The sequence below is a fragment of the Dendrobates tinctorius genome, unplaced genomic scaffold (assembly GCF_039654945.1).
Source record: "Dendrobates tinctorius isolate UK_male_01 unplaced genomic scaffold, ASM3965494v1 ptg000058l, whole genome shotgun sequence".
NCBI classification, from domain to species: Eukaryota; Metazoa; Chordata; class Amphibia; order Anura; family Dendrobatidae; genus Dendrobates; species Dendrobates tinctorius.
Window position 1 is genome coordinate 20,106,208 of NW_027361726.1, and position 23,811 is coordinate 20,130,018.

The 23,811-nt window shown below is 44.7% G+C and overlaps 1 protein-coding gene and 1 long non-coding RNA gene across 4 annotated transcripts in view; one reads left to right on the forward strand and one right to left on the reverse strand.

Annotated features, from left to right (window-relative positions):
* The window catches only part of LOC141092141 (alpha-1-antitrypsin-like), a 313,768-nt gene extending 307,057 nt beyond the window's left edge, over window positions 1–6,711 (reverse strand). Inside the window, exon 1 of one of the 2 annotated variants that reach the window (XM_073578077.1) lies at window positions 6,598–6,711. The gene's annotated coding sequence lies outside the window, so the exon portion shown is untranslated. The remainder of the gene's footprint in view (window positions 1–6,597) is intronic. The other variant, XM_073578080.1, reaches the window with a different exon arrangement.
* Window positions 1–14,499, forward strand: part of LOC141092142 (uncharacterized) — a 65,106-nt gene extending 50,607 nt beyond the window's left edge. Inside the window, exons 2-4 of one of the 2 annotated variants that reach the window (XR_012232693.1) lie at window positions 9,519–10,270; window positions 10,458–10,523; window positions 12,685–14,499. This is a non-coding gene — a long non-coding RNA (uncharacterized lncRNA). The remainder of the gene's footprint in view (window positions 1–9,518; window positions 10,271–10,457; window positions 10,524–12,684) is intronic. The other variant, XR_012232694.1, reaches the window with a different exon arrangement.
* The last annotated feature ends 9,312 nt before the right edge of the window (window positions 14,500–23,811 follow it).

Here is a 23,811-nt window from a genome sequence, read left to right on the forward strand (position 1 = left end):
AGCAAAAGCCAAACCCACAGAGTAGGTCTGGGCAAGGGCATCTGGGATACCGGAATTGCTGAGCAATCTCCTCTGCGGTTGAGAGACAATGGGAGACTGCAGAATGTGAGGCTCTTGATTCCTGCTGAACTGCTGCAGGAACCCGACGCCTAACAAATATATTCCTTTATATCTGGATCATTTTGTATAGAATCCACATCTTCATCGCTATCTGACCAATGATTGGTTAGAAGTGGGCCAAACTTCAATTTGTGCGAGGCTCTGAGATTTACTGCCCATAGGAGTTTCAGTGGGCAGACGTTTTTGAGCCTTGTCTTCATCTTGGGTTTTTTTAGTTGTCTTATGAGGTTTTCTTGGCTCATCAGTGTGAGTTTTAGTGGATCTTCCCATTTTGTGGTCTGATTTAATATAACTACACCGGGAGAAGTGCTAAGTGATTAAATCATGTGAGTGAACTGGTGTTCTATATTAGAATTGTACAAAAAAAAACTACGGTGGTCAAGTGTGCTAATAGGTCTTGCAATTGCACCTGAGGTGCAGTAGATGGCGCTATGTTTAGATGAGACTTTATGAGAATGTTGATCTGTATGACTTCACAAGCTATTTTCGCTCAAAGATATAGACTTAGGCTTGTGAGAATTTGCGTCTCAAAGTATGTAACAGCAGCTAGGAGTGCTTCTTAAGATGCAGGGGATTTTAGTTGATGTGAAAAGAGTCTCTCTTCTGCCCCTTGCTTTGTGTTTCCTTTATTAGAAAGGTGCCTGCCTTGTGCTGTTGTTGTGAGAGGTCCACTTAGGGATCAGTTTCCAAGTATATTCAACTATTTTCCTCTCTTGTGAATCCTGTGAAAAGTCTCCTTAGCTTGTCTCCTTAGGATGAGTCACTTCTTTCTTGTGAGGATGTTTCTTTGCTTGTACTCTCCAGCAGATCTCCAGGGATTAAAGTGCCCCCTTGTAAGCTGTAGTTCGAGCCAGATCAGTCATGTTGAATCCACTTGCCTTTCTATTAGTAAGAATGCAGTTTCATCTAGTGAAATTAATTTCTTGGTGCCAATTCACTTGTTTTTCTTTATATAGGAGCAAGAAATGTGATGATGTGCATCTGTCCTGTGTGCTGCCTAGGTCACGCCCCCCACCAACTGTACTTTTAGCAATTCACTGGGATGGAAAGCTCTTAGAAGACATCAGCAGCTGGAGAAATGTAGACAGTCTTCCCATTCTGGTATCAGGAGTTGGCATTGATCAGTTGCTTGGAGATACAAAGCTTGGTTATGATAATGCTGTTTATGCTGCTGCCCTGACCTGGAATGTTACTGACAATGTGAAGTGTGTGTGTTTTGATACCACATCTGTGAACACAGGATTCAGGAATGGCGCCTGCAAACTTTTAACTAGAAGTTTGAAAAGGACATGCTGTGATTTGCATGCCACCACCATATTCTAGAAATACTGCTGGAAGCAGTGGTTGTTCACTGCCTTGGTCCCTCGAAAGGTCCAGATTATGTTATCTTCAGCAGTTTCAAGAACAACTGGCATTGACTTGACTACCTTTTAGACATAACTATTAGCACAGATCATGTCAACAGCAGTTTCCCACATTGCAGCTGAAATCATAGCCTTTGCGGAGATGCAAATGCTTCAGTGCCAACCCGGAGGATTACCAAAAATTATAGGAGTTAATCATTTTCCCTTGTGGTGTTCCATCAAGAAATTTTATTCAGAACTCCAGCTGGACAGCACCGAGCCAGATGAATGGCAAATGCCATCTATGAGCTAAAAATGTGGATATTCAGGAGTTAGTTCGTGCTGACAAATGAGGAACAAAAGGCTATCACAGACTTCTATCAGTTCACTATTTTTTTTTTTTTTTTTTTTTTTTTTTTTTTATGTGAAGGCATGGTTCCTGGTGCTGTCAGCATCATCAGCTCCAAGCATTTATCTCCAGCTGATCAAGCACATCTATCTATACAAGGAATATAACAACTCCGTGACAGAAGTTATGATGAAGTAGATTAAAATATAGTACTTGTCCAATGAACTGATCGCTCTATCCTTGTTTGATGAAGCTATACAAAACATCTGGATGGTCACAGCCCTACAAACACTAGCTGCAGAACATCCTCCCAAGAAGATAACTGTCAATTCAGTATCCGTTGTAACGAAGAACCTGGAAGACTTTGTCCTACAGGTTCTTTAGCATCACCGGCATGTCCGGCATGTCATAAGGGTTCCTGCCCTTGTTGTAGATCTATGGTCTGCAGATGAAGGCAATCAGGCTGCCAAGAGAACAGTTGATGATATGAGAGTGACTAATGATACTGCAGAATGACGAGAAGCACTGATGGAAGAATATAACAAGATGCACACAACAAATGAAGGACAGAAACAAATTCTGCTGCTGATAGTCAAGGAGTATCGAGAACGATATGGAGATACAGTAGAAGGAACAAGACAATCACAAACTGCAAATAATAAGTGACGCTATCAAACAAGTATATACACAAGTGGTCAAAATTGTTGGTACCCCTCGTGTAATGACAGGAAAACCCACAATGGTCACAGAAATAACTTGAATCTGACAAAAGTAATGATAAGTAAAAAATCTATAAAAATGAATAAATGAAAGTCAGATATTGCTTTTGAACCATGCTTTCACAGAATTTAAAAAAAATTAAACTCATGAAATAGGCCTGGACAGAAATGATGGTACCCCCGAAAATAATGTGACAAAAGGGACATGTTAAATCAAGGTGTGTCCACTAATTGGCATCACAGGTGTCTACAATCTTGATATCAGTGGGACTGTATATAGGGCTTCAGATACTCACTGTGCTGTTTGGTGACATGGTGTGTATCACACGCAACATGGAGCAGAGGACAAACATGTTAAAGGTAAAAGTTACAGGACCATCTACAAGCAGCTTGATGTTCCTGTGACTATAGTTGCACATATTATTCAGAAATTTAAGATCCACGGGACTGTAGCCAACCTCCATGGACGTGGCCGCAGGAGGAAAACTGATGACAAATCAAAGAGACGGATAATATGAATGGAAACAAAAGAGCCCAGAATAACTTCTGAACAGATTAAGGCTGTGTTCACACACAGCGTTTTTTTTTAGCGGTTTTGCCTATAAAACTGCTAAAATTAAGCTTCCCATTAATTTCTATGCATTTTGCACTTTTTGTGCATATTGATGCGTTTTTTACCGCGAAAAAACGCATCGCAGTAAAAAACACCGCATGCTCATTAATTTTGCAGATTTTTCTGCGTTTCTGGCTAGTTCAATGTGTTTTGAAAACACGCCGGAAAAAAACGCATCAAAACCGCGCAAAAACCGCAACGAAAAAGCGAAGACAAAAAAGGCGTAGATTCTGGGAAGGGAGTCAGGTTTTTGAGCAGAAATTTTCTGCTACATGTGCGCTTAGCCTTAAGGTGAACTTCAAGCTCAAGGAACATCAGTGTGAGATCGCACCATCCATCTTTGTATGAGTCAACGTGGACTTCATGGGAGACGACCAAGGAGGACACCATTGTTGAAAAAAATCATAAAATAGCCAGACTGGAATTTGCCTAACTAAATGTTGACAAGCAAGAAAGCTTCTGGGAGAATGTCCTATGGACAGATAAGACAAAAATGGAACTTTTTAGCAAGGCACATCAGCTCCATGTTAACAGATGGAAAAATGAAGCATATCAAGACAAGAACATTGTCCCTACTGTGAAACATGGAGGAGGCTCTGTTATGTTCTGGGGCTGCTTTGCTGCATCTGGCACAGGATGTCTAGAATCTGTGCAGGGCACAATAAAATCTCAAGACCATCAAGGGATTCTAGAGAGAAATGTGCTGTCCAGTGTCAGAAAGCTTGGTCTCATAGAACAATTAGAGAAAAAAAGATCCATGCGCACACCCATGAATAAAAATCTGTATAGACCATGATATGTAAGAAAGTGTATAAACAATTTTTATTAGTAGACAAAACAAACCACAATAAAATCAAATAAAAAGACAAAACATCACATAGGTCCCATAAAGCAGCAATATAGCACACCACAATATAATATGGGTGAAACAAGCATCCCCAAGACAAAGTACCGTATATACTCGTGTATAAGCCGATCCGGCTAATTTTGCCACAAAAAATTGGGAAAAGTTATTGACTTGTGTATAAGCCTAGGGTGGAAAATGCAGCAGCTACTAGTAAATTTCAAAAATAAAAATAGATACCAATAAAAGTAAAATTAATTGAGACATCAGTAGGTTAAATGTTTTTGAATATCCATATTGAATCAGGAGCCCCATATAATGCTCCATACAGTTCATGATAGGCCCCATAAGATGTTCCATACAAAATACACCCCATATAATGCTGCACAAAGGTTAATAATGCCTCCATAAGATGCTTCATAGAATAATATGCCCCATATGCTGCTCCATAAAGGTTATGGCCCCATAAGATGCTCCATAGATTATGCCCAATATGATGCTCCATAGGTTAGGCCCCCATAAGATGCTCCATAGATTATGCCCCCATAAAATGCTCTGAAGATTATTCCCCCCATAAGATGCTCCATAGATTATTCCCCCATAAAATGTTCCATAGATTATGCCCCATATGATGCTCCATAGATTATGCTCTCATATGCTGCCCCATAGACTATGCCCCCATATGCTGCCCCATAGACTATGCCCCCATATGCTGCCCCATAGAATATGCCCTCATATGCTGCCCCATAGAATATGCCCCCATATGATGCCCCCTTAAGATACTCACCTCTTCTGCTCAGGACCCGGCACCTGGGATATTCATCTGTCCCCGGTCCATCGCTGCTCACCGCTGTCTGCTACGTCATGTCAGTGACTGTTCAGCCAGCAGAGGGCGTGGCACACACTAACCACGCCCCCTGCAGCCTAAACGTCACTGAATATGCGCATATTCATGAGTTTAATGAGCGGTACTACGTGACCGCTGAAGGCAGGAAAGGAGACCGTGGAGAAGCGGGGGGGCTGCAGAGACTGCGAAAGGATGGGTAAGTATGATCTCTGACACCCCCGCTCCCCCTCCCCACCAATCCTCAGGTATATAACTCGTGTATAAGATGAGAGGGGGACTTTCAGCCCCAAAAAATGGGCTGAAAATCTCGTCTTATACACGAGTATATACGGTAGTATATGAAATCCTGAATACTTGCAGGAATAGTGCCAATCTGGGCATCCCCAGAAGGCAAAAAAAGAGAGACAGAGCCCTGTATGAGATCAGAGTATTTGCATAATATACCTGTAAAGATGGTGCCCCTATGAAAAGGGAGTACCCCATAGAATGAAAATAACCTGCATAGAAGAAAACACCAAGGTAAGGATTAGGGCTAAAATAGGCAGCAAGTCACCAACCAGGAGAGCACATGTCAGGGCGTTGGAGATAGCAAGACAAAGGTGATGTGGGGAGTCCCACGCGTATCGCTGCTGACCGCAGCTTCGTCAGGGGAAGTAAAAAATTATGTGGAAGCATGGCTGAAAAGCAATGTCTGACTTTCATTTGTTCATTTTCATAGATTTTTTATTACTTTTGTCAGATTCTTATTTCTGTGACCATTGTTGGTTTTTCTGTCATTAAACGAGGGGTACCAACAATTTTGACCACGTGTGTAACTGTCAGGCAACAAAAGAAACTGTTTTTGTTGAGAAATAAACATGATTTGTAATTGCAGTTCTTAATGGTTATAGGGACCTATAAAAGTGAAAAGATTTTTAAGATGTCTGCAGTCTATTTAGATTTTTAACCAAATTATTCATTCCATAGGGTGCCCCGTCAAAAATTGAAAATGTAATTTTTGGCTTGCATGAAGGCCAACCCTAGTTTTGCACATCCCCTTAATGTTCTTATCTTCCATTATTCTTTATATGATGTAATTGTTACAGTGATACACAAAGGCTGCAACCTTAAAGATTTCCATGGCATACTGAGCTCTGCCCCATCTGTGTGTGGGACCTGCTTCAAGTCATGACCAGGAGGGCGCAGACGAGCTCTCACCTTCACTTTGCAGGTTAATGGCTCATGTGATTTCTGTTTGACATAAACGAACAGGAGGGATAAACCTTATGTTAGGTGAATGTCCGAACAGCCCAACTGACTTAAATGGATCTGAGTGCTGTGAGTTTATTTCTGCACTTGTGTGAACATAGCCTTATTTGCTGTTTAGTGTGGGGAGAGAAAATAGGTTGCTTTCTATTCTAGGAATTGCATAGTAAAATAATTTAAAAAATCCATTTAGAAAAATCAAAACAAGGGTTCCCAGGATCCTCTACCCTCATTAAAAAACATGAGTCTAGATATGGTGCACATGATTTTATAACCCCCTCATCTATTGATTTAACATCTCCTAATAAGACAAAATACAGTTACTGAACTGAATATGAGGCAATAATTTGGTCATAAAATAATTGTAGGAGACGTCCATGACCTAACGTATTACTCCATAATTGAGGTTTCAGCATAAAAAGACAAAATCCCTGTAATTGTCTGAAAACTTTTATAACCAGTTGCAGGATAGAAATGTAACAGTTTCTGTGAGTAGAGATGACAATGTATCACTCACCTTCAGCCCCTCCCGAGTCCAGGTGTCAGATGTGAAGACTTCTCTATATATAGGAGGATATATCCTGACATTATATAACCAGACAAGTGTTGTCCTAGGATCTATCCCTCAGGTAAGATCATCATTAGCTAAATGCTCCATTATCATCCTGCCAATTTCTGCAGATTTCATTATGTAAACATTAAACTGGTTGCGTACATTAGACAATGCATTAATAGACGCGGATATCCTGCTATTCCAGCAGCAGGATCCCGCAGGGTCATCAGACTATCATAAAGCCATATGTGCTCCCAGGGGAAGAAAAGTAATGGCCCAGTGTATAGTGCACGGCACAGACAACACCTCTCTGGTCTGTTTTCATGTGATGATTCAGTAATAACATATTATACTGTATGTTATCGATGAAGTGCATTGTGCGAGCATCAAGTGCAACAAATATTACAATGTTGCAGGACTTCCCTGGAAGGTCATTAAGTAATTACTGACAGCTGGTAGATTGTGTCTGCAACTATGCCCACAGAAATCGACAACTGCAATGTGGTTTTAGCTGTCCAATCATAAGCAGGAGGCATCATACAAGGGGAAAAAAGTCAGAAGAAACTGCCTTCATCTGTGAGATGTAACAACAGACACCTGTCCTGAGCTCTGCAAAAACAATGTTTTATAGAGCCAGGGTCGGACTGGCCCACCGGGACTCTTGTGAAATGCCTGGTGGGCCCCAGAGAGAGAGAGAGGAGAAAAAAAAAATTATGGATGCGGACCCTTTAACCCCTTCCCGACCTATGATGCCTACGTAGGCGTCATGAAAAGTAGTGCCCAAACGACCCATGATGCCCCCGTAGGCGTCATGCTATAAATAGCGCTCCTGCGGGTCAGGTGATCGGAGTCTATGAAAGGTCACCCGACACGCACACAAAGGACCCTTTATGCTTCACCACAGGGGGGGTGGCTTAGCCCCCACGTGGCTACGATCGCTCTGATTGGCTGTTTCACTTTCAACAGCCAATCAGAGCGATAGTAATATTTCATCAATGAAATTTGATGAAATATTACAATCCAGCCATGGCCGATGCTGCAGTAGCATCGGACATGGTTGGAGACACTAATTTAACCCCCCCACACCGGCTGGAGGAGCCAATTGGCCCCCGCCCTGGACTGACAGCAGCGATGGGCCACTGCTGTCATGATCTGCCCCCCCTCCCCTTCCCTCTGATCCCCCCGCAGTCCGATCCCCCCCCCCCCCCTCACCCTCCCTGGTACCTGTCATGTCCCGCTCCGGCTCCCGCTGTCCCTCCTGCATGGGCGCCGCCATCTTTAAAAATGGCGGGCGCATGCGCAGTACGATTGTAATATTTCACCAATTAAATTTGGTGAAATATTACAATTGGTCCATGCTGGAGACAACAATCAGACCCCTCACCCACCGACTGATGGCACCGATCGGCTACCGCCACCGACTGACAGCAGCGATCGGACGCCGCAGTCATCATCAGGTCCCCTTCCCTCCGCTCCTCCCAGACTTCCAATCCCCCCCAAGCCTTCCGATCCCCCCCACAGGCTCCGGTACCTCCTGTCCCTCTGGCCGTCCTGCATCATGGGCGCCGCCATCTTGGAAAATGGTGGGAGCATGCGCAGTGCGCCGGCTACAGATTCATTCATTTATTTTGATCACCATGAGAAACTCTCACAGTGATCAAAATAAAAAAAAAAAGTAAATAAACATCCTTTATCACCCCCATGGGTAGGGACATATAATAAAATAAAGAAAATATTTTTATTTTTCCATTAGGGTTAGGGTTGGAATGAGGGTTAGGGCTGGAATTAGGGTTAGAGTTGGAAATAGGGTTAGGGTTCGAATTAGGGTTGGGATTAGGGTTAGGGTTGTGATTAGGGTTAGGGGTGTTTTGGGGTTGGGATTAGGGTTAGGCTTGTAGTTAGGGTTAGAGTTGGGATTAGGGTTAGGGGTGTGTTGGGGTTAGGGTTGTGGTTAGGGTTATGATTAGGGTTGGGATTAGCGTTAGGGTTGGAGTTAGAATTCAGGGGTTTCCACTGTTTAGGCACATCAGGGGGTCTCCAAAGCGACATGGCACCACCATTTATTCCAGCCAATTTTGCGTTTAAAAAGTCAAACAGTGCTCCCTCCATTCCGAGCCCTGACATGTGCCCAAACAGTGGTTTACCCGAACATATGGGGTATCAGCGTACTCAGGAAAAATTGCACAACAACTTTTGGGGTCTAATTTCTCCTGTTACTTCCTGTCTTTCACTCTCTCTATACCCCTTGATGAAGGCCATCTAGCCGAAACGTGCGTTGGGGAGGGTACACCTGGGTGGACTTATACTACATACCAGCCTGAAGGTAATATTATGCTGTGATACTGTTTGTAGTTAAATCTGGATTTAGTACACACCACAAGTGGTGGCTGGTCCACCTCCTGTGGCAGTGCTATCCGGCTTCCATTGGGATATTGTGACTGGTCATTTTTTTAATCATGGATGTATGTGGAATATTTAAATTTGGTGTTGTCCATTTAGAAAACTGTGCACATTCCCATGTCCATGTACCCTTATGTGCCCTATTGTTTTTGCCCATGTACCTGTTGTGATCATCATTGACTCTTATTTCACCTTTTTTCTATAATCCTGATATACTTGAATAAAATTATTGTCAATAAAATTTGAAATTTGTATTGGACCCCTTTTTCGCTAATTTTCTTTCCCTATATATTCTATTAATTTTTTGCGATGGTCCCTTATGTGTGTGTGTGTGTGTATGTATATATATATATATATATATATATATATATATATATATATATATATATACCCATTTTGGTAACACTATACGTATGTGTACTTGTCTTACTATATATTAATGGGGTGGTTTTCCATGATAATATTATGGTCTATGTTATGCACAGGTTTCCTTTATTTCTTGAAGATGGACTTCAGAGCCAAAGACAAGGCCTAGCTTGGTCAAATTAATCAGGTATTTGGAACAGGTGGAAGTGAGTCTCAGCCATCAGTGGATCAAAGTCTTGATAGCCAGGCCCTAGAAATTGAAAGGCTATTATTGAAACGGACTAAAATATGGTGGAATCGGGCCTTTTTGGAGAAGTACGTTTCCTCCAAAATGATTCTAAAAGGACTTAGAGTCCGGGTGACTCCGTCATTTCCCGTTGATGACAAGAATTTTATCAGCCGGTGGGAGGAGACATGTGGTAGTTGCTCTTCTTCTTTGATGCAGCTTTTGATTGAACATAATTCCAAGGCCATCGTGGATCTGGACAAATCCATAGATGAATTGGAAAACAATTTTAAATTAGCCTGTCCAATCGACAAAATGGCAGGCTATGAGTCTAAAATTGAGAAGAATTTGGATGCATGTGTTAGTAAGATTCCCAAAACACAATCCTCTAAGCTGCAGAGAGACAGTAAGGATTTTGCAAGTAAGAATGTGTACTTTTGGAGAAAGCCTAATATCCATACGACAAAATTACAGGAGGCACCTTCAATGAGTTCTGTTTCCTCGGTCAGTGACTCGTCTGATTGGTCTGCCTCATCAATTACGACAAGGTCTGGGCCTAGGCCCAAAAGAGTGAGGGATGTGAATTTTCACCCCTACAAGAGGATACAATTTAAATCACCGGAGCGTAAGAAAAATAACCACAAGGTAATTAATTTGAGTTCCTATAAACTAACTGACTCAGACTTGTCGTTATTGTATAAAGGTCTTACGTTTTCTCCTAAATCTAACTTTAATACCTTTGTGGCAATCAAAGATTTACATCTGTTTGACAGGTCTATAATATTTAAAAAACACTTTTTTGATCCTTACTTGCAAAATTTATTCCCTACAGAAGAGGAGCAACTAGCACTTCGAGACCTTGAGAACCTATCTGTAGAGCATGAATGTGAAGAGGGAGGTAAGATCCCCGAATCTATCCGAATTAAATCTAAAAAATTTCCTCCACTTGCAACCTGCACGGCTGTTGATCTATTTGTGTAGGTAGTAACGAGGGATTTTTTGGCTATCCCAAAAGGGATAGGCAGAGACAATCTCAGTCGTGGTGAACGTAAGAGGTTGGACGTCCTGAAGGGACTTCCTGATATCATTTTGAAGCCAGCGGACAAAGGGGGAAACGTGGTTATATGGCCAAAATCCCTCTATGAACAGGAAGCCTTTAGGCAGTTGAATAATAAGGCTTGTTATAAGCGTTTGACATTCAATCCCCTTTCCTCCTTTGTGGCACAGCTGACAAAAATCTTGAATTCAGCCGTACAAAATGGTACGATTACAAAAGATCTAGCATTGGCTTTACAGCTACAAGAACCTACTATTTCTACCCTTTACCTGTTACCCAAGGTACATAAGAACCTTGAGGCCCCTCCGGGACATCCTATCATTTCAGGTACCGGTAACTTTTTGGAAAAAGTTAACCGTTGGATAGAATCTAAATTGCAGCCTTTAGTCGAGAGCTTACCCTCATTTATTTTAGATACAGGGGATTTTCTCAGACGAGTTGACGGCCTTCACATCGGCCAATATATGATGCTGGTGACGGGTGACGTTGAATCCCTGTACACCAGCATCAGGCATTCAGATGGACTGGCTGCTACTAGATATTTCCTCAATATGTCCAACCTACCAGGAGAAATCAACCGCTTAATTCTTGAACTTCTTGAGTTCTCCCTGACGCATAACTTTTTCACCTTCATGGGGGTCCTTCTACCTGCAGCTCCAGGGCACGGCTATGGGGGCATCTTTTGCCCCTGCGTATGCCAACCTGTTCCTGGGGCTGTGGGAGAGGGACCTCCCCCTGTCTGATCAGTGTCTGTCAATGGACCGCATCCTCTTCTGGGTGCGGTACATCGACGACATTTTCCTGATCTGGCAGGGGAACTCTTCTCAGTTATGTAGTTTCATGGCAGAGGTTAACTCTAATGATAAAAATATTCACATTACATATCAGCAGGATGTTGATAGGATTAGCTTTCTTGACGTCACAATTTGGAGGGATATGAATGATAATCTACAAACTGGTATTTTTAGGAAAGAGACATCTTCAAATATGTTGTTGCATGCTACATCTGCCCATCCTAAAACAATGATAAACTCCATACCAGTGGGACAGTTCCTGCGGCTACGCAGGATCTGTTCTACTGAAAGTGAGTTTGCTTTACAGGCCAAGTATCTCTCGGACAGATTCCGCGAGAGAGGGTACAGTGGGCGTGCGATAAAGAGAGCACTTAATCATGCCAAACGGTCGACACGTCAGTCCCTCCTATTTAAGAAAAAGGAGGATAAATCGGCAACAAAATAAGATTTATTACTAATTACCATGCACAATTTGCCCATATGAAAGACTGTCTTAAACGTGCTTGGCCTATTCTCCAAACAGATCCTGTCCTAAACCAGCTTCTCCCTCCGGTGCCTAGTATCACGATAAGGAGGTCAAGGAATCTTCGTGACCATCTTGTCCACAGTCATTACCAATCTGAATCGAAAACTACTTTTTTGGATGCTGGCCGTCCTGTGTGTGGCTGTGCTCCTTGCGGCTGGTGTGTCGCCTGCCCCAATGTTGATCGTACCAACGTGTTCTATAATTCCTCAGGCACTAGGACATATGATATTAGGAGTTACATCACTTGTACATCACGTCATGTGATATACTTTGCCGTATGTCCCTGCAATTTAATATATATTGGAATGACTACTCGCCAAGTAAAAACACATGTTCGTGAACACGTATTGGGGATAGAGGCGGCAGCCGGTGGCGGGGACCTGGCCACACTCAGGACATTACCAAGGCATTTTAAACATAAACATAATTGTGATAGTTCACTTCTTCGAGTCAGAGGTATTGATATAGTTAAACCTGGCATTAGAGGGGGTAATCTTACAAAAAGATTATCACAATGCGAAACTCATTGGATTTGGTCACTTGATACTGTTCAACCAAAAAGACTAAATGAAGCGATTAGCTTTACTCCATTTCTCTAACCATCTTTAACAGCTTGAAAATGTTGACCCTTCATGTGTGCATGTGGATTGATTTTAATATTTTCTTTTGTTATTATTTTTAGACTTGTCCACTGATGGTTTTTGTGCTCTGTCCTATCATGATCCTGGATACATTCTATAAAGAAATGCAGCCCTTTGAATCCTAGAGAGCAGATGAAGACTTTACATTCATTAAAACAAGTTATATCATGTGCTATATGTCTTGATTATGTGTTGTTGTTATTATGTACCTTTTAATGGGATATGTGATATAATCATCGTTACAATGATGCAGCTATATATCTGCTGTGACTAATGCTTTGGTCTTTTCCCATTCTGTTTGGGTCCTTTGGGACTGATTATTTAATTCAGCATTTATATTACGCTTTATTCTTTATATTTTGGCCACTGTACTTTGTATTTTTTATTTTTCATTTTCTATGTTATTCTCATTAAGCTTCTCCAGTCTCTCCATATATATTTTGCTGCGACTAATGTATTGGTCTTTCTCATTATTTGGGGGGTTTTGTTTGGGGCTTATTACTTTACCTATTAGTTATCTATATTACGTTCTTTATTAGATTTTGGCCTCTGTATTCCTCATTTATTTATTCCATATCCTATTCCCACTAAGCCTCCTTATATAGTGACCATTTTTCAAGTCTTGCATTCTCCCTGATTAGGTCCACGGAGCGTCTCATGCCCTCCCTGCACGCATGCGTGGCGCTGCTTCCTAGGCGCTGGGCGGCTTTTGGCATCGGGTGTTGTCCGGTGGGCGGTCACTAACCAGTGACGCGGCCGGTCACGTGATGCCGACGCCGCTTGGCGTCATGGTTGCCTCAGTTATGCATGCGTCACCACGGGTGGATGTGACGCACTCCGTGATACTGGGTTCCCTCCTTCATGTACGCCACTTCCTTGGCGTCTGACGGCCGTTGCTGGGGGAGTGGCCGTAGGCCTGTGACGCCACTGGTCGTGGCCTGTTGACGCTGATTTGCATCTATTTTTATCACGCCCACGGCTTACTTAGGGGTGGCGGTGACGTGATATATTATTGGACCATGTATGAAACTCGGTCCCGGCTATTATAATTATTTCCATGGTTTTCTAGGGGGCGGTGACCTAGTACAATAATGGAGTATGTGTGAAATCTTCTTTTATGTTAGTATGCGATATTGTTTACTATGGCCACCCCGGACTATCTGGGTGAATGGATTACATTCTATGAGATTCAGGCTGAGGGATTGTTGTGGATAATGATTTTTTTAGGAGGCTGTTTTTTTCCTTTCGTATGGGTGTTATATTTGATACAAATAGCTTTTGGGAATGTGTTGTCTTTTGAAATCTCCATGACGACAGTGGCCATTTTATGGGAGGAAGTCAAAATATGTGATTCTATTGGCTTGCTTTATCATGTGTGCAGTTGCTACAATTCCATTGGTGGGCTTCTTTTAAATACTTTCTCTCTTTCACTCTCTCTATACCCCTTGATGAAGGCCATCTAGCCGAAACGTGCGTTGGGAAGGGTACACCTGGGTGGACTTATACTACATACCAGCCTGAAGGTAATATTATGCTGTGATACTGTTTGTAGTTAAATCTGGATTTAGTACACACCACAAGTGGTGGCTGGTCCACCTCCTGTGGCAGTGCTATCCGGCTTCCATTGGGATATTGTGACTGGTCATTTTTCTAATCATGGATGTATGTGGAATATTTAAATTTGGTGTACATTTATAAAACTATGCACATTCCCATATCCATGTACCCTTATGTGCCCTATTGTTTTTGCCCATGTACCTGTTGTGATCATCATTGACTCTTATTTCACCTTTTTTCTATAATCCTGATATACTTGAATAAAATTATTGTCAATAAAATTTGAAATTTGTATTGGACCCCTTTTTCGCTAATTTTCTTTCCCTATATATTCTATTAATTTTTTGCGATGGTCCCTTATGTGTGTGTATGTGTGTATATATATATATATATATATATATATATATATATATCTATCTATCTCTCCATTTTGGTAACACTATACATATGTGTACTTGTTTTACTATATATTAATGGGGTGGTTTTCCATGATAATATTATGGAATAATATATACCTGACAGGAGCCCGTACAGTCTGTATCTACAATAATATACACCTGGATGGAGCCCATACAGTCTATATCTACAGTAATATATACCTGACAGGAGCCCGTACAGTCTATATCTACAATAATATACACCTGGATGGAGCCCAAAACGTCTGTATCTACAATAATATGTACCTGACAGGAGCCCATACAGTCTATATCTACAATAATATATACCTGACAGGAGCCCGTACAATTTGTATCTACAATAATATATACCTGACAGGAGCCCATACAGTCTGTATCTACAATAATATATACCTGACAGGAGCCCGTACAGTCTGTATCTACAATAATATACACCTGGATGGAGCCCATACAGTCTATATCTATAATAATATAAATTCAAATTCAAAGAACCTTTATTGGCAATACTAAATACACATTAGTTTTGCCAAAGCAAGTGTACAAAAGGGAATAGGGACTGTAGGGATGTTTGGTAGGGGCTGTAGGAAAGGTGGATGGGGGCAGATCCAGGATGGGGCTAAAGAAGTCCATGGCATAGGGACGGTGGATGGGGGGATGGGGCAGATCCAGGGTGGGGCTATAGAAGTCCATGGCATAGGGAAGGTGGATGGGGGGCATGGGGCAGATCCAGGGTGGGGGTCATAGAAGTCCATGGCATATCATAGTTCTCTTTCTCGCAGTCTATGACATTCGCTCACATACTGCGCTGCTATCTCCACTGCTCTCTCTTCTTTCCCCAGCAGGATATGTTTTCTCTTCCTCCTTCATGGTGATGAAATCCAGGAAGAGATGTGAGAGTCTCCTGAAGTGAGTGTCCCTCACTGCTGAGTATTTGGAGCAGTGTAGCAGGAAGTTGGTCTCATCCTCCAGGGCCTCCTGGTCACAGTGTAGGCACAGTCTTTCCTCCCTGGGCTTGTAGCTCTGCCTGTGTCGGCCGGATTCGATGGCCAGACTGTGGGCACTGAGTCTATATCGGCTCAGGATCTTGCGGTCTCTGGGGTCAGGGAGTTTCTCCAGGTATGGGGCCAGACTGTAGTCTCTCTGTAGACTCCGGTACATGGTCAGTTTCTGTGAGCTGATGATGTCGTTCATCCAGTCACTTATGTACCTCTCCTGGCCTTCGTCTACCATCTTCCTGATTCTGGCTTTGGTCAGGTTGTTTTGATTGGTGTTCTGGTCAGGTTGGGTTTGGGTGAGCTGCTCCAAGGGTCCTGGTTTTTCTGTTTCACCTACATGTGTCAGGGCTTTATGGTGATGGGAGCTTGGATTGCTCCTATGTAGGTGAGCCTGGAATGACAGTGCCCTCTTTAGAACCGTTAGGTGTACAGGGAATCTGCCCAGCTCGGCCTGGCAAGCAGTGTTGGAGGTGCTACGATGGACTTGGAGAAGGTGCTTGCAGAATTCTAGGTGGAATATTTCTGTTGGGCTGGAATCCCACCTTGACCAGTCTGGGTAGGTGTGAGGACCCCAGACTTCGCTGTCATACAGGAGGATTGGGGCGATGATAGAGTCGAAGATTTTTAACCAGACCTTCACTGGTGGCTTCAGATGGTAGAGTTTCCTTCGGATGGCATAGAAGGTTTTGCATGCTTTGTCTTTCAGGGTCTCTATGGCTTGTTTGAAGCTCCCTGACCGGTGAATCTCTAGGCCCAGGTAGGTATATTTGTCCATTCCTGTAAGGGCGCAGTTGTTGAGGACAAATGAAGGGTGCTGGTCTGATTTTCTCTTTCTCTTCTGGAACACCATGATGTTGGTTTTCTTTAGGTTGACCGGTAGTGCCCAGGTGGAGCTGAATTTCTCTAAGATTTTCAGGTTGTCTTGGAGACCTTTCTCGGTTGGTGACAGAAGCAGCAGGTCATCTGCATAGAGCAGGAATTTCACCTGCGCATTGTGGAGGGTGAGACCTGTTGCTGTGGAAGATTCCAGAGCGGTAGCCAGCTCGTTGATATAAATGTTGAAGAGCGTTGGGCTTAGGCTGCAGCCTTGTTTGACTCCCCGGCTCTGCTGGAAATAGGCTGTTCATCTGCCGTTCACACTCACACTGCAGAGGTTCTCGGTTTAGGAGCTTTTGATAACATTGTAGGTCTTGCCTCCTATTCCGCTCTCCAGCAGTTTCAGGAATAAGCCTGGGTGCCACACCGAATCAAAGGCATTTTTAAAGTCCACAAAACAGGCGTATATCTTCCCGTTCTTTGTATTGTGGACGTGTCTCTGAATGAGGCTGTGCAGGGTATAGATGTGGTCAGTAGTGCGGTGGTTTGGCATGAATCCTGCTTGGCTCTTGCTGAGGACGTTGTGCTCGGTGAGGAAACTGAGGATCCTCTTGTTCAGGATGCTGTTGAACAGTTTTCCCAGGTTGCTGCTGACACATATGCCTCTGTAGTTGGCAGGGTCATACCTGTCCCCATTCTTGTGGATGAGTGTGATGAGGCCTTGGTTCCAGGTACGAGGGAAGTAGCCGGCACTTAGCACAATATTGAAGAGTTTGACCATTGCGGCCTGTATTTCTGGTGGGCTGTACTTCAGCATTTCTGGTAGGAATCCATCCGGGCCACTGGCTTTTCTACATCTTATGGAAGAGATTCTCTCTGCTACTTCCTGTAATGTAATAGGTGTATCCACGGGGTTTTGGAAGTTTTTTACTTTTTCCTCCATTGCTTTTAGTTTTCCCATTATGCTTTCCTGTTTTTAGCTTAGTTCTTCCTTTGGAATGTCTTTATAGAGGTCTCTGAAGTACTGGAGCCAGATGTTGCCATTTTGGATATGGATGTTGTTTTTCTTGTCTTTTGTGCCCATGTGGTTCCATAGTTCCCAGAAGGAGTTGTCTTGGAGTAGAGTTGAGCGACTTTTGGTTTTTTTTAGGGTCGAGTTTCGTTTCGTGAAACCCGACTTTTCCAAAAGTCGGGTCGAGCAAGATCGTCCGATTATAGGGAAAAGTCGGGGTCGTCCCAAAACACGAAACCCAATGTAAGTCAATGGGGAATAAAAGTCGGTAGTGAGAGGAGGACAGGAAACACACCTACAGTGCCCATTTGAATGCCAAAAGCATCAATTCTTCTTACTTAAGCTTGTCAACCTTAATTAACTTCATAATACAAGTTACGCACAGAAAAATGGGGGTTATTTGGCTACAGTTGTGGGGGGGGGGGGCTGGCTCCAGGTTTTCATGTGCCCTGGGTGAAAGAGCGCCCCTTTAACACATAATACCACAACTCATCATGCTCCGATACGGCAGAGAAATAGCGGTATAGTACAATGAAAAATACTTCACTTTTTACATCTCATGACGAGGCCCATCTATTTCTCCATACAGAATCATTGGTCCCATATAATGTTTGAAACAGTATATGATGAGCTCCACATAATGCTACAGTATATGTTGGTCCCCATGGATGAAGCTCCACTGTCTTATGGGCCCAAATAATACTCCAAACATAATGGGCCCCATTTCTAATGCTCTAGTGTATAATGGGCCCTGTAAATGCTGCTCCAGTGTCTGATGTCCACCTTTGGAATGTTCCAGTGTATGGTGGGCCCCATCTATCATTCTCCAGAGTATAGTGCTCCCAAAAAATTGCTGTCCCAACATTGAAAACAATCAAATAAGTCTCCTCGCTAGGGAATCCCTGTACTTGTCTGGACTCCTCGTCGTCCCCATCTTCCATCTCACTGCACAGTATTTCAACTTTGCAAGTGCTGTGATCCTGAGCAAGCAGGGGGGGCCCACTCGTTGGCGACGGCACTGGCACAGGGCCCCTGATAGTACGGTGGTGTGTCTGATGGCGGGTGGGCCGAACCTGCACTTTCATCTGCAGCTTCCTCTTTGTCACCGTGTAAGATGGAACTGTATATGGGAAGGGTAACCTGAGTTTCATCAGGGTCAGATTCAGGCCGTGTAGCGTGCGAGGGGAATGTAGTGGTCTGGGTCAATGTACCAGCAGATTCATCGAGCAGTGGCTGGGCATCAGTGCACTTGTGTCGCCCCCAGGAGTACGGTCGCCACAGTGGCATTACCTTCCTCCTAGGGAGTGTGATGTCATGCTTGGGAGCAACGAACGATCTCTCTAGCAGGTTAACTGATTGGGCGGCGTTATTCCCACGAGTCATGACCCTCCAAACAGCGTTCATGAAGGCAAAGTGTTTGTTTTACGTGGGCAGTATGGTTGCAAAGCTGAACCTTAAAGGAATGTCCAGAAGGGCACCACCAGGAGTGGAGCCTACGGTTAAATTCGACTCCACCTGGAAACCTCAACCATGCCAGCTACAGAACAGATGCACACATTGCAAGCTTAATTCCGTTAACGAACGAGACTCCGTCATGCCCCGTGGTCCGAGTCCGGCTTACTAGAGGGACACGTGAGGCTCTGGCACATGAGATTGGCCAATACACTGAAAAGGCCAGCGTTTGTCGCTTACAGGTGCAGATAACCCGCTGAACAACGTTAGTGATGGGGATCACTGATTACAATTATTACCCGCGAACAATGATTTCCCAGTAAGTGCAGGTCAACCGCAGTTCCGGAATTAGGCCTAACCGTAATTCCTGAAAAAATGAAAAACTTACGTGTGCAAACCACAGGTGCTGTAGCTTGCTTAACAGCTCGCCAGCCGTTCTCACGCCCAGTATGGATTACACGTGATTGCACAAAGGTGAGAAAGGGTACCGTATCCCCAGATAACATGTATGGATAGCGTACACATTCAAAATATATGTCTATACATCAGGAGGCAGGCTCAGACGGTGTTAGGCCCAGTATGGATTGCACGTGATTGCACAAAGGTTAGAAAGGGTACCGTATCCCTGTATAACATGTATGGATAGCATAGTGTACACATTCAAAATATATGTCTATACATCAGGAGGCAGGCTCAGACGGTGTTAGGCCCAGTATGGATTGCACGTGATTGCACAAAGGTTAGAAAGGGTACCGTATCCCCGGATAACATGTATGGATAGCATAGTGCACACATTCAAAATATATGTCTATATATCAGGAGGCAGGCTCAGACGGTGTTAGGCCCAGTATGGATTGCATGTGATTGCACAAAGGTTAGAAAGGGTACCGTATCCCCGGATAACATGTATGGATAGCATAGTGTACACATTAAAAATATATGTCTATACATCAGGAGGCAGGCTCAGACGGTGTCAGGCCCAGTATGGATTGCACGTGATTGCACAAAGGTGAGAAAGGGTACCGTATCCCCAGATAACATGTATGGATAGCGTACACATTCAAAATATATGTCTATACATCAGGAGGCAGGCTCAGACGGTGTCAGGCACAGTATGGATTTGACAGCCCAGACTACACAGCGGAGGAGCAGGGAGAGGTAAAGATTGCAAATGCTGGGGCCCTGCCCAAGCAAGGGGGGCCCACTCGTGGGCGTCGGTACTGGCACTGGTCCCCTCATAGTACGGCGGTGTGTCTGACGGCGGGTGTGCACCACCACCGTCAGAGACACTTGATTGCACTATGAGGGACCCTGTGCCAGTGCCCGCGCCCAAGAGTCGGCCTACCCACCTGTCCAGGGCAACGGCACTCGCACTGTGTCGTGCGCTAGGTGGTGACCCCGGCCATGGGGGGGGGCAGCACAGTTAGGGAGTTTTAGGAAGTGGCATATGTTGATGTTGGACATTCAGCTGATGCAAAAGGCGAAATAGGTCAAGTCCCAGGAAGAGGTGGACCAAAGCAAGCCATTTTTCTGTCACCCTATGTGTCATCAGGGGAAGGTGGGACAAAATCCTTGGAAACCCATGCATGATTCATTTTAATGAAGGTTAGATCATCCACATTTTGGGTTGACAGACGGGTCCTTTTTTCTGTCAGGATTGATCCAGCTGCACTGAAGACTCTTTCCGATAGCACACTTGCAGCTGGGAAAGCGAGCTCCTGTAAGGCATATTGTGCCAATTCAGGCCAGGTGTCCAGTTTAGCGGCCCAATAGTCAAAGGGGAATGACCTGTGTGGGAGAACATCGATATGGGAGGAAAAGTAGTTTGTAACCATAGTTGACAACCGCTGTCTCCTGTCACTTTCCATCGATGCAGTATTACCAGTTGTGTGAGCGGTACTTGAAAAATCAGTCCACAACATTGTCATGAAACCCCTGTCTCCAACGCCACTTCTGCTGTGTGCACCACGAACACCTCTGCCAAGCTGCCCCCGGCCCGTACGGCTCGTGTGAGAACCATCACCGCTGCTGTGTGCTGGGAATGCCTCAAGCAACCGATTTACCAGAGTTGCTTGTTTATTAGCCAATATTAGGTCAAGGTTCTCCTGTGGCATGAAGTTTTGTAATTTGCCTTTATAGCGTGGATCCAGGATGCTGGCCAACCAGTAGTCGTCATCGTTCATCATTTTGGCAATGCGGGGGTCCCTTTTTAGGATCTGCAAGGCATAATCTGACATGTGGGCCAATGTTCCCGGTGTCAATGATGCACTGCGAGTGCTGGTTGGAGGAGCACTTTCTGGCAAATCCACATCCCTCCAGTCACGCACAAACCCTGTACCAGACCTTGCCACGCCAACATTTTCACTTGCCCCACGAGATGCATCCTCCTCCCCTAAGTAATCATCCCCATCATCATCCTCCTCCTCCTCTTCTTCCTCCACCTCGTCCAGGAGAGGTCCCTGAGCAGACAATGGCTGAATGTCATCAAGGATTCCCCACTCGTCAACATTGGCTGCAGATGCCTGCTCCTTAAGGTGCGTCAAAGTTTGCATGAGCAGACGCATAAGTGGGATGCTCATGCTTAGGATGGCGTCATCTGCGCTTACCACCCGTGTGCATTCCTCAAAACACTGAAGGACTTTACAGAGGTCTTTCAGCTTCGACCACTGCACACCTGTTAACTCCATGTCTGCTCTCAAAGTGCCTGGCCGTGTATCCTCCCACAAATGCATTATGGCCTGCCTCTGCTCGCACAGCCGCTCCACCATGTGCAGGGTGGAGTTCCACCTTGTTGCAATGTCGATAATGAGGCAGTGGTTGGGAAGGTGGAGCAATCGCTGCAGCTTCTGCATACGAACGGAGTGTACAGGCGACCGGCGGATGTGCGCGCACAGTCTTCGCACCTTCTGGAGCAGGGCTGTTAACTCCGGATAATTTTTGAGGAAGCACTGCACCACCACGTTCAAAGTGTGAGCCAAGCAAGGTATGTGGCTGAGTTTTGAAAGGGCTATGGCTGCCACAAAATTACGGCCGTTATCACTAACTACCTTGCCTGCCTCAAGATGTACACTGCCCAGCCATGACTCAGTTTGTCGCTTCAAGTATTCGGCCAGCACCTCGGCGGTGTGTCTGTCGCCCAAACACATCATCTGCAACACAGCCTGCTGACGCTTTCCACTAGCTGCTCGATAGGGGGACACCTCGTGTGCAACAGTGGCAGCTGCAGATGGAGTGCTCGTACGACTGCGCTCTGTGGACGAGCTTTCGCTTCAGGAGGAGGAGGAGGAGGGTCGAACGCCTACAGCCAACTGTTTCCTATACCGTGGGCTAGGCAGCACTGTCCCACCACCGCTGTCCCCTGTGGACCCTGCATCCACCACATTAACCCAGTGCGCAGTGATGGACACGTAACGGCCCTGGCCATGCCGACTGGACCATGCATCAGTTGTGAGGTGCACCTTTCCACTCACTGACTGCTTGAGTGCATGGACAATGCGGTCTTTCACATGATAGTGGAGGGCTGGGATGGCTTTGCGAGAGAAGAAGTGGCGACTGGGTAGGTCATAGCGTGGTACTGCATAGGCCATGAGTTCGCGGAAAGCTGCGCTTTCCACCAACCGAAAGGGCATCATCTCAAACGAGATTAGTTTGGCAATGTGGGCGTTCAAACCCAGTGTACGCGGATGAGAGACTGAGTACTTTCTTGACCTACTCATAGTGTCTGGGAGGGTGAGCTGGACTTGAGAGCTGCATATGGTGGAAGTAGCGGTGGACAGGGTGGACTGAGAGAGGGTTGATGATGGTGATGGAGTAGTTGTTCTTTCTGATGGCCTAGATTCAGTATTTCATTGATATAACAGTGGGATTCCCTGACTGCTGTGGCCTTGCAACGACACCTCAACATTTGCTGCTGTGCTAACCAGTGGGCTTACAGTGGGGGAAACAATGTAGCGTTGCTGACTACCTTCTTTGTGATCAGTTGCACATGTGGCACTTGAGGTTTGGTGTTGTGTCCACGCTTGCAAGTGCATGGTGGTTAAATGTCTAAGCATGCAACTGGTATTCAAATTTTTCAGATTTTTCCCTCGGCTAAATGTCTTTGCGCACTTCTTACAGATAACCTTGGCCTGATCATGAGGATTTTGGTCAAAAAAGTGCCACACTGCACTCTTCCTACTTTGGCAGACATTTTGCGGCCTAGCACGCTGTGATCTTTTGACCCTCTGGACAAGCTGTCCAGCAATTCTTTTGATTTTTGGAACATGTCTTTGGAGTGCTCCAGGCCTGCCAGATAACAGCTGTTGCGATGTCGATGTCTGCTGTGGATGCTCCTCATCTGAGCTATTGGAAGCAGCACCCTCTTCCCCCAATGGATGCCAATCTGGGTCAACAACTGGGTCATCCATCACCTCCTCTTCAATGTCATGTGCACCTTCCTATGTGTCACCGTGTATGGTGGTATAGTGTGCGGGAAGGGGCACCTGAGTCTCATCAGGGTCAGAATCTGGCTCTGTACACTGCGAGGACAATGTAGTGCTCTGAGTGAATGTACCAGCAGAATCATCTATCAGCGGCTGTGCATCAGTGCACTCCATGTCAGTTTCATCTTGGCCTGGGTAATTCACCATTTCACTTGATAATCCAGGCATGGTATGTGAAAACAGCTCCATGGAGTAATCAGTAGTATGGCCTGCGTCATCCTTCAATCTTGGTTGGGGTAAAGGACACAAGGTAAGTTGTGGTTCATGAACATGAGCCTCCAATGACGACTCAGTGCTTTTACTTTTTACAACTGAAGAACAGGAGGCGATAGAGCTGGAGGCTGAGTCAGCAATGTAAGACAAAACTTTTTCCTGATGCTCTGGCTTTAAAAGCGGTTTGCCAACTCCTAGAAAACTAAGCCTTCGAAGCCTTATGGAG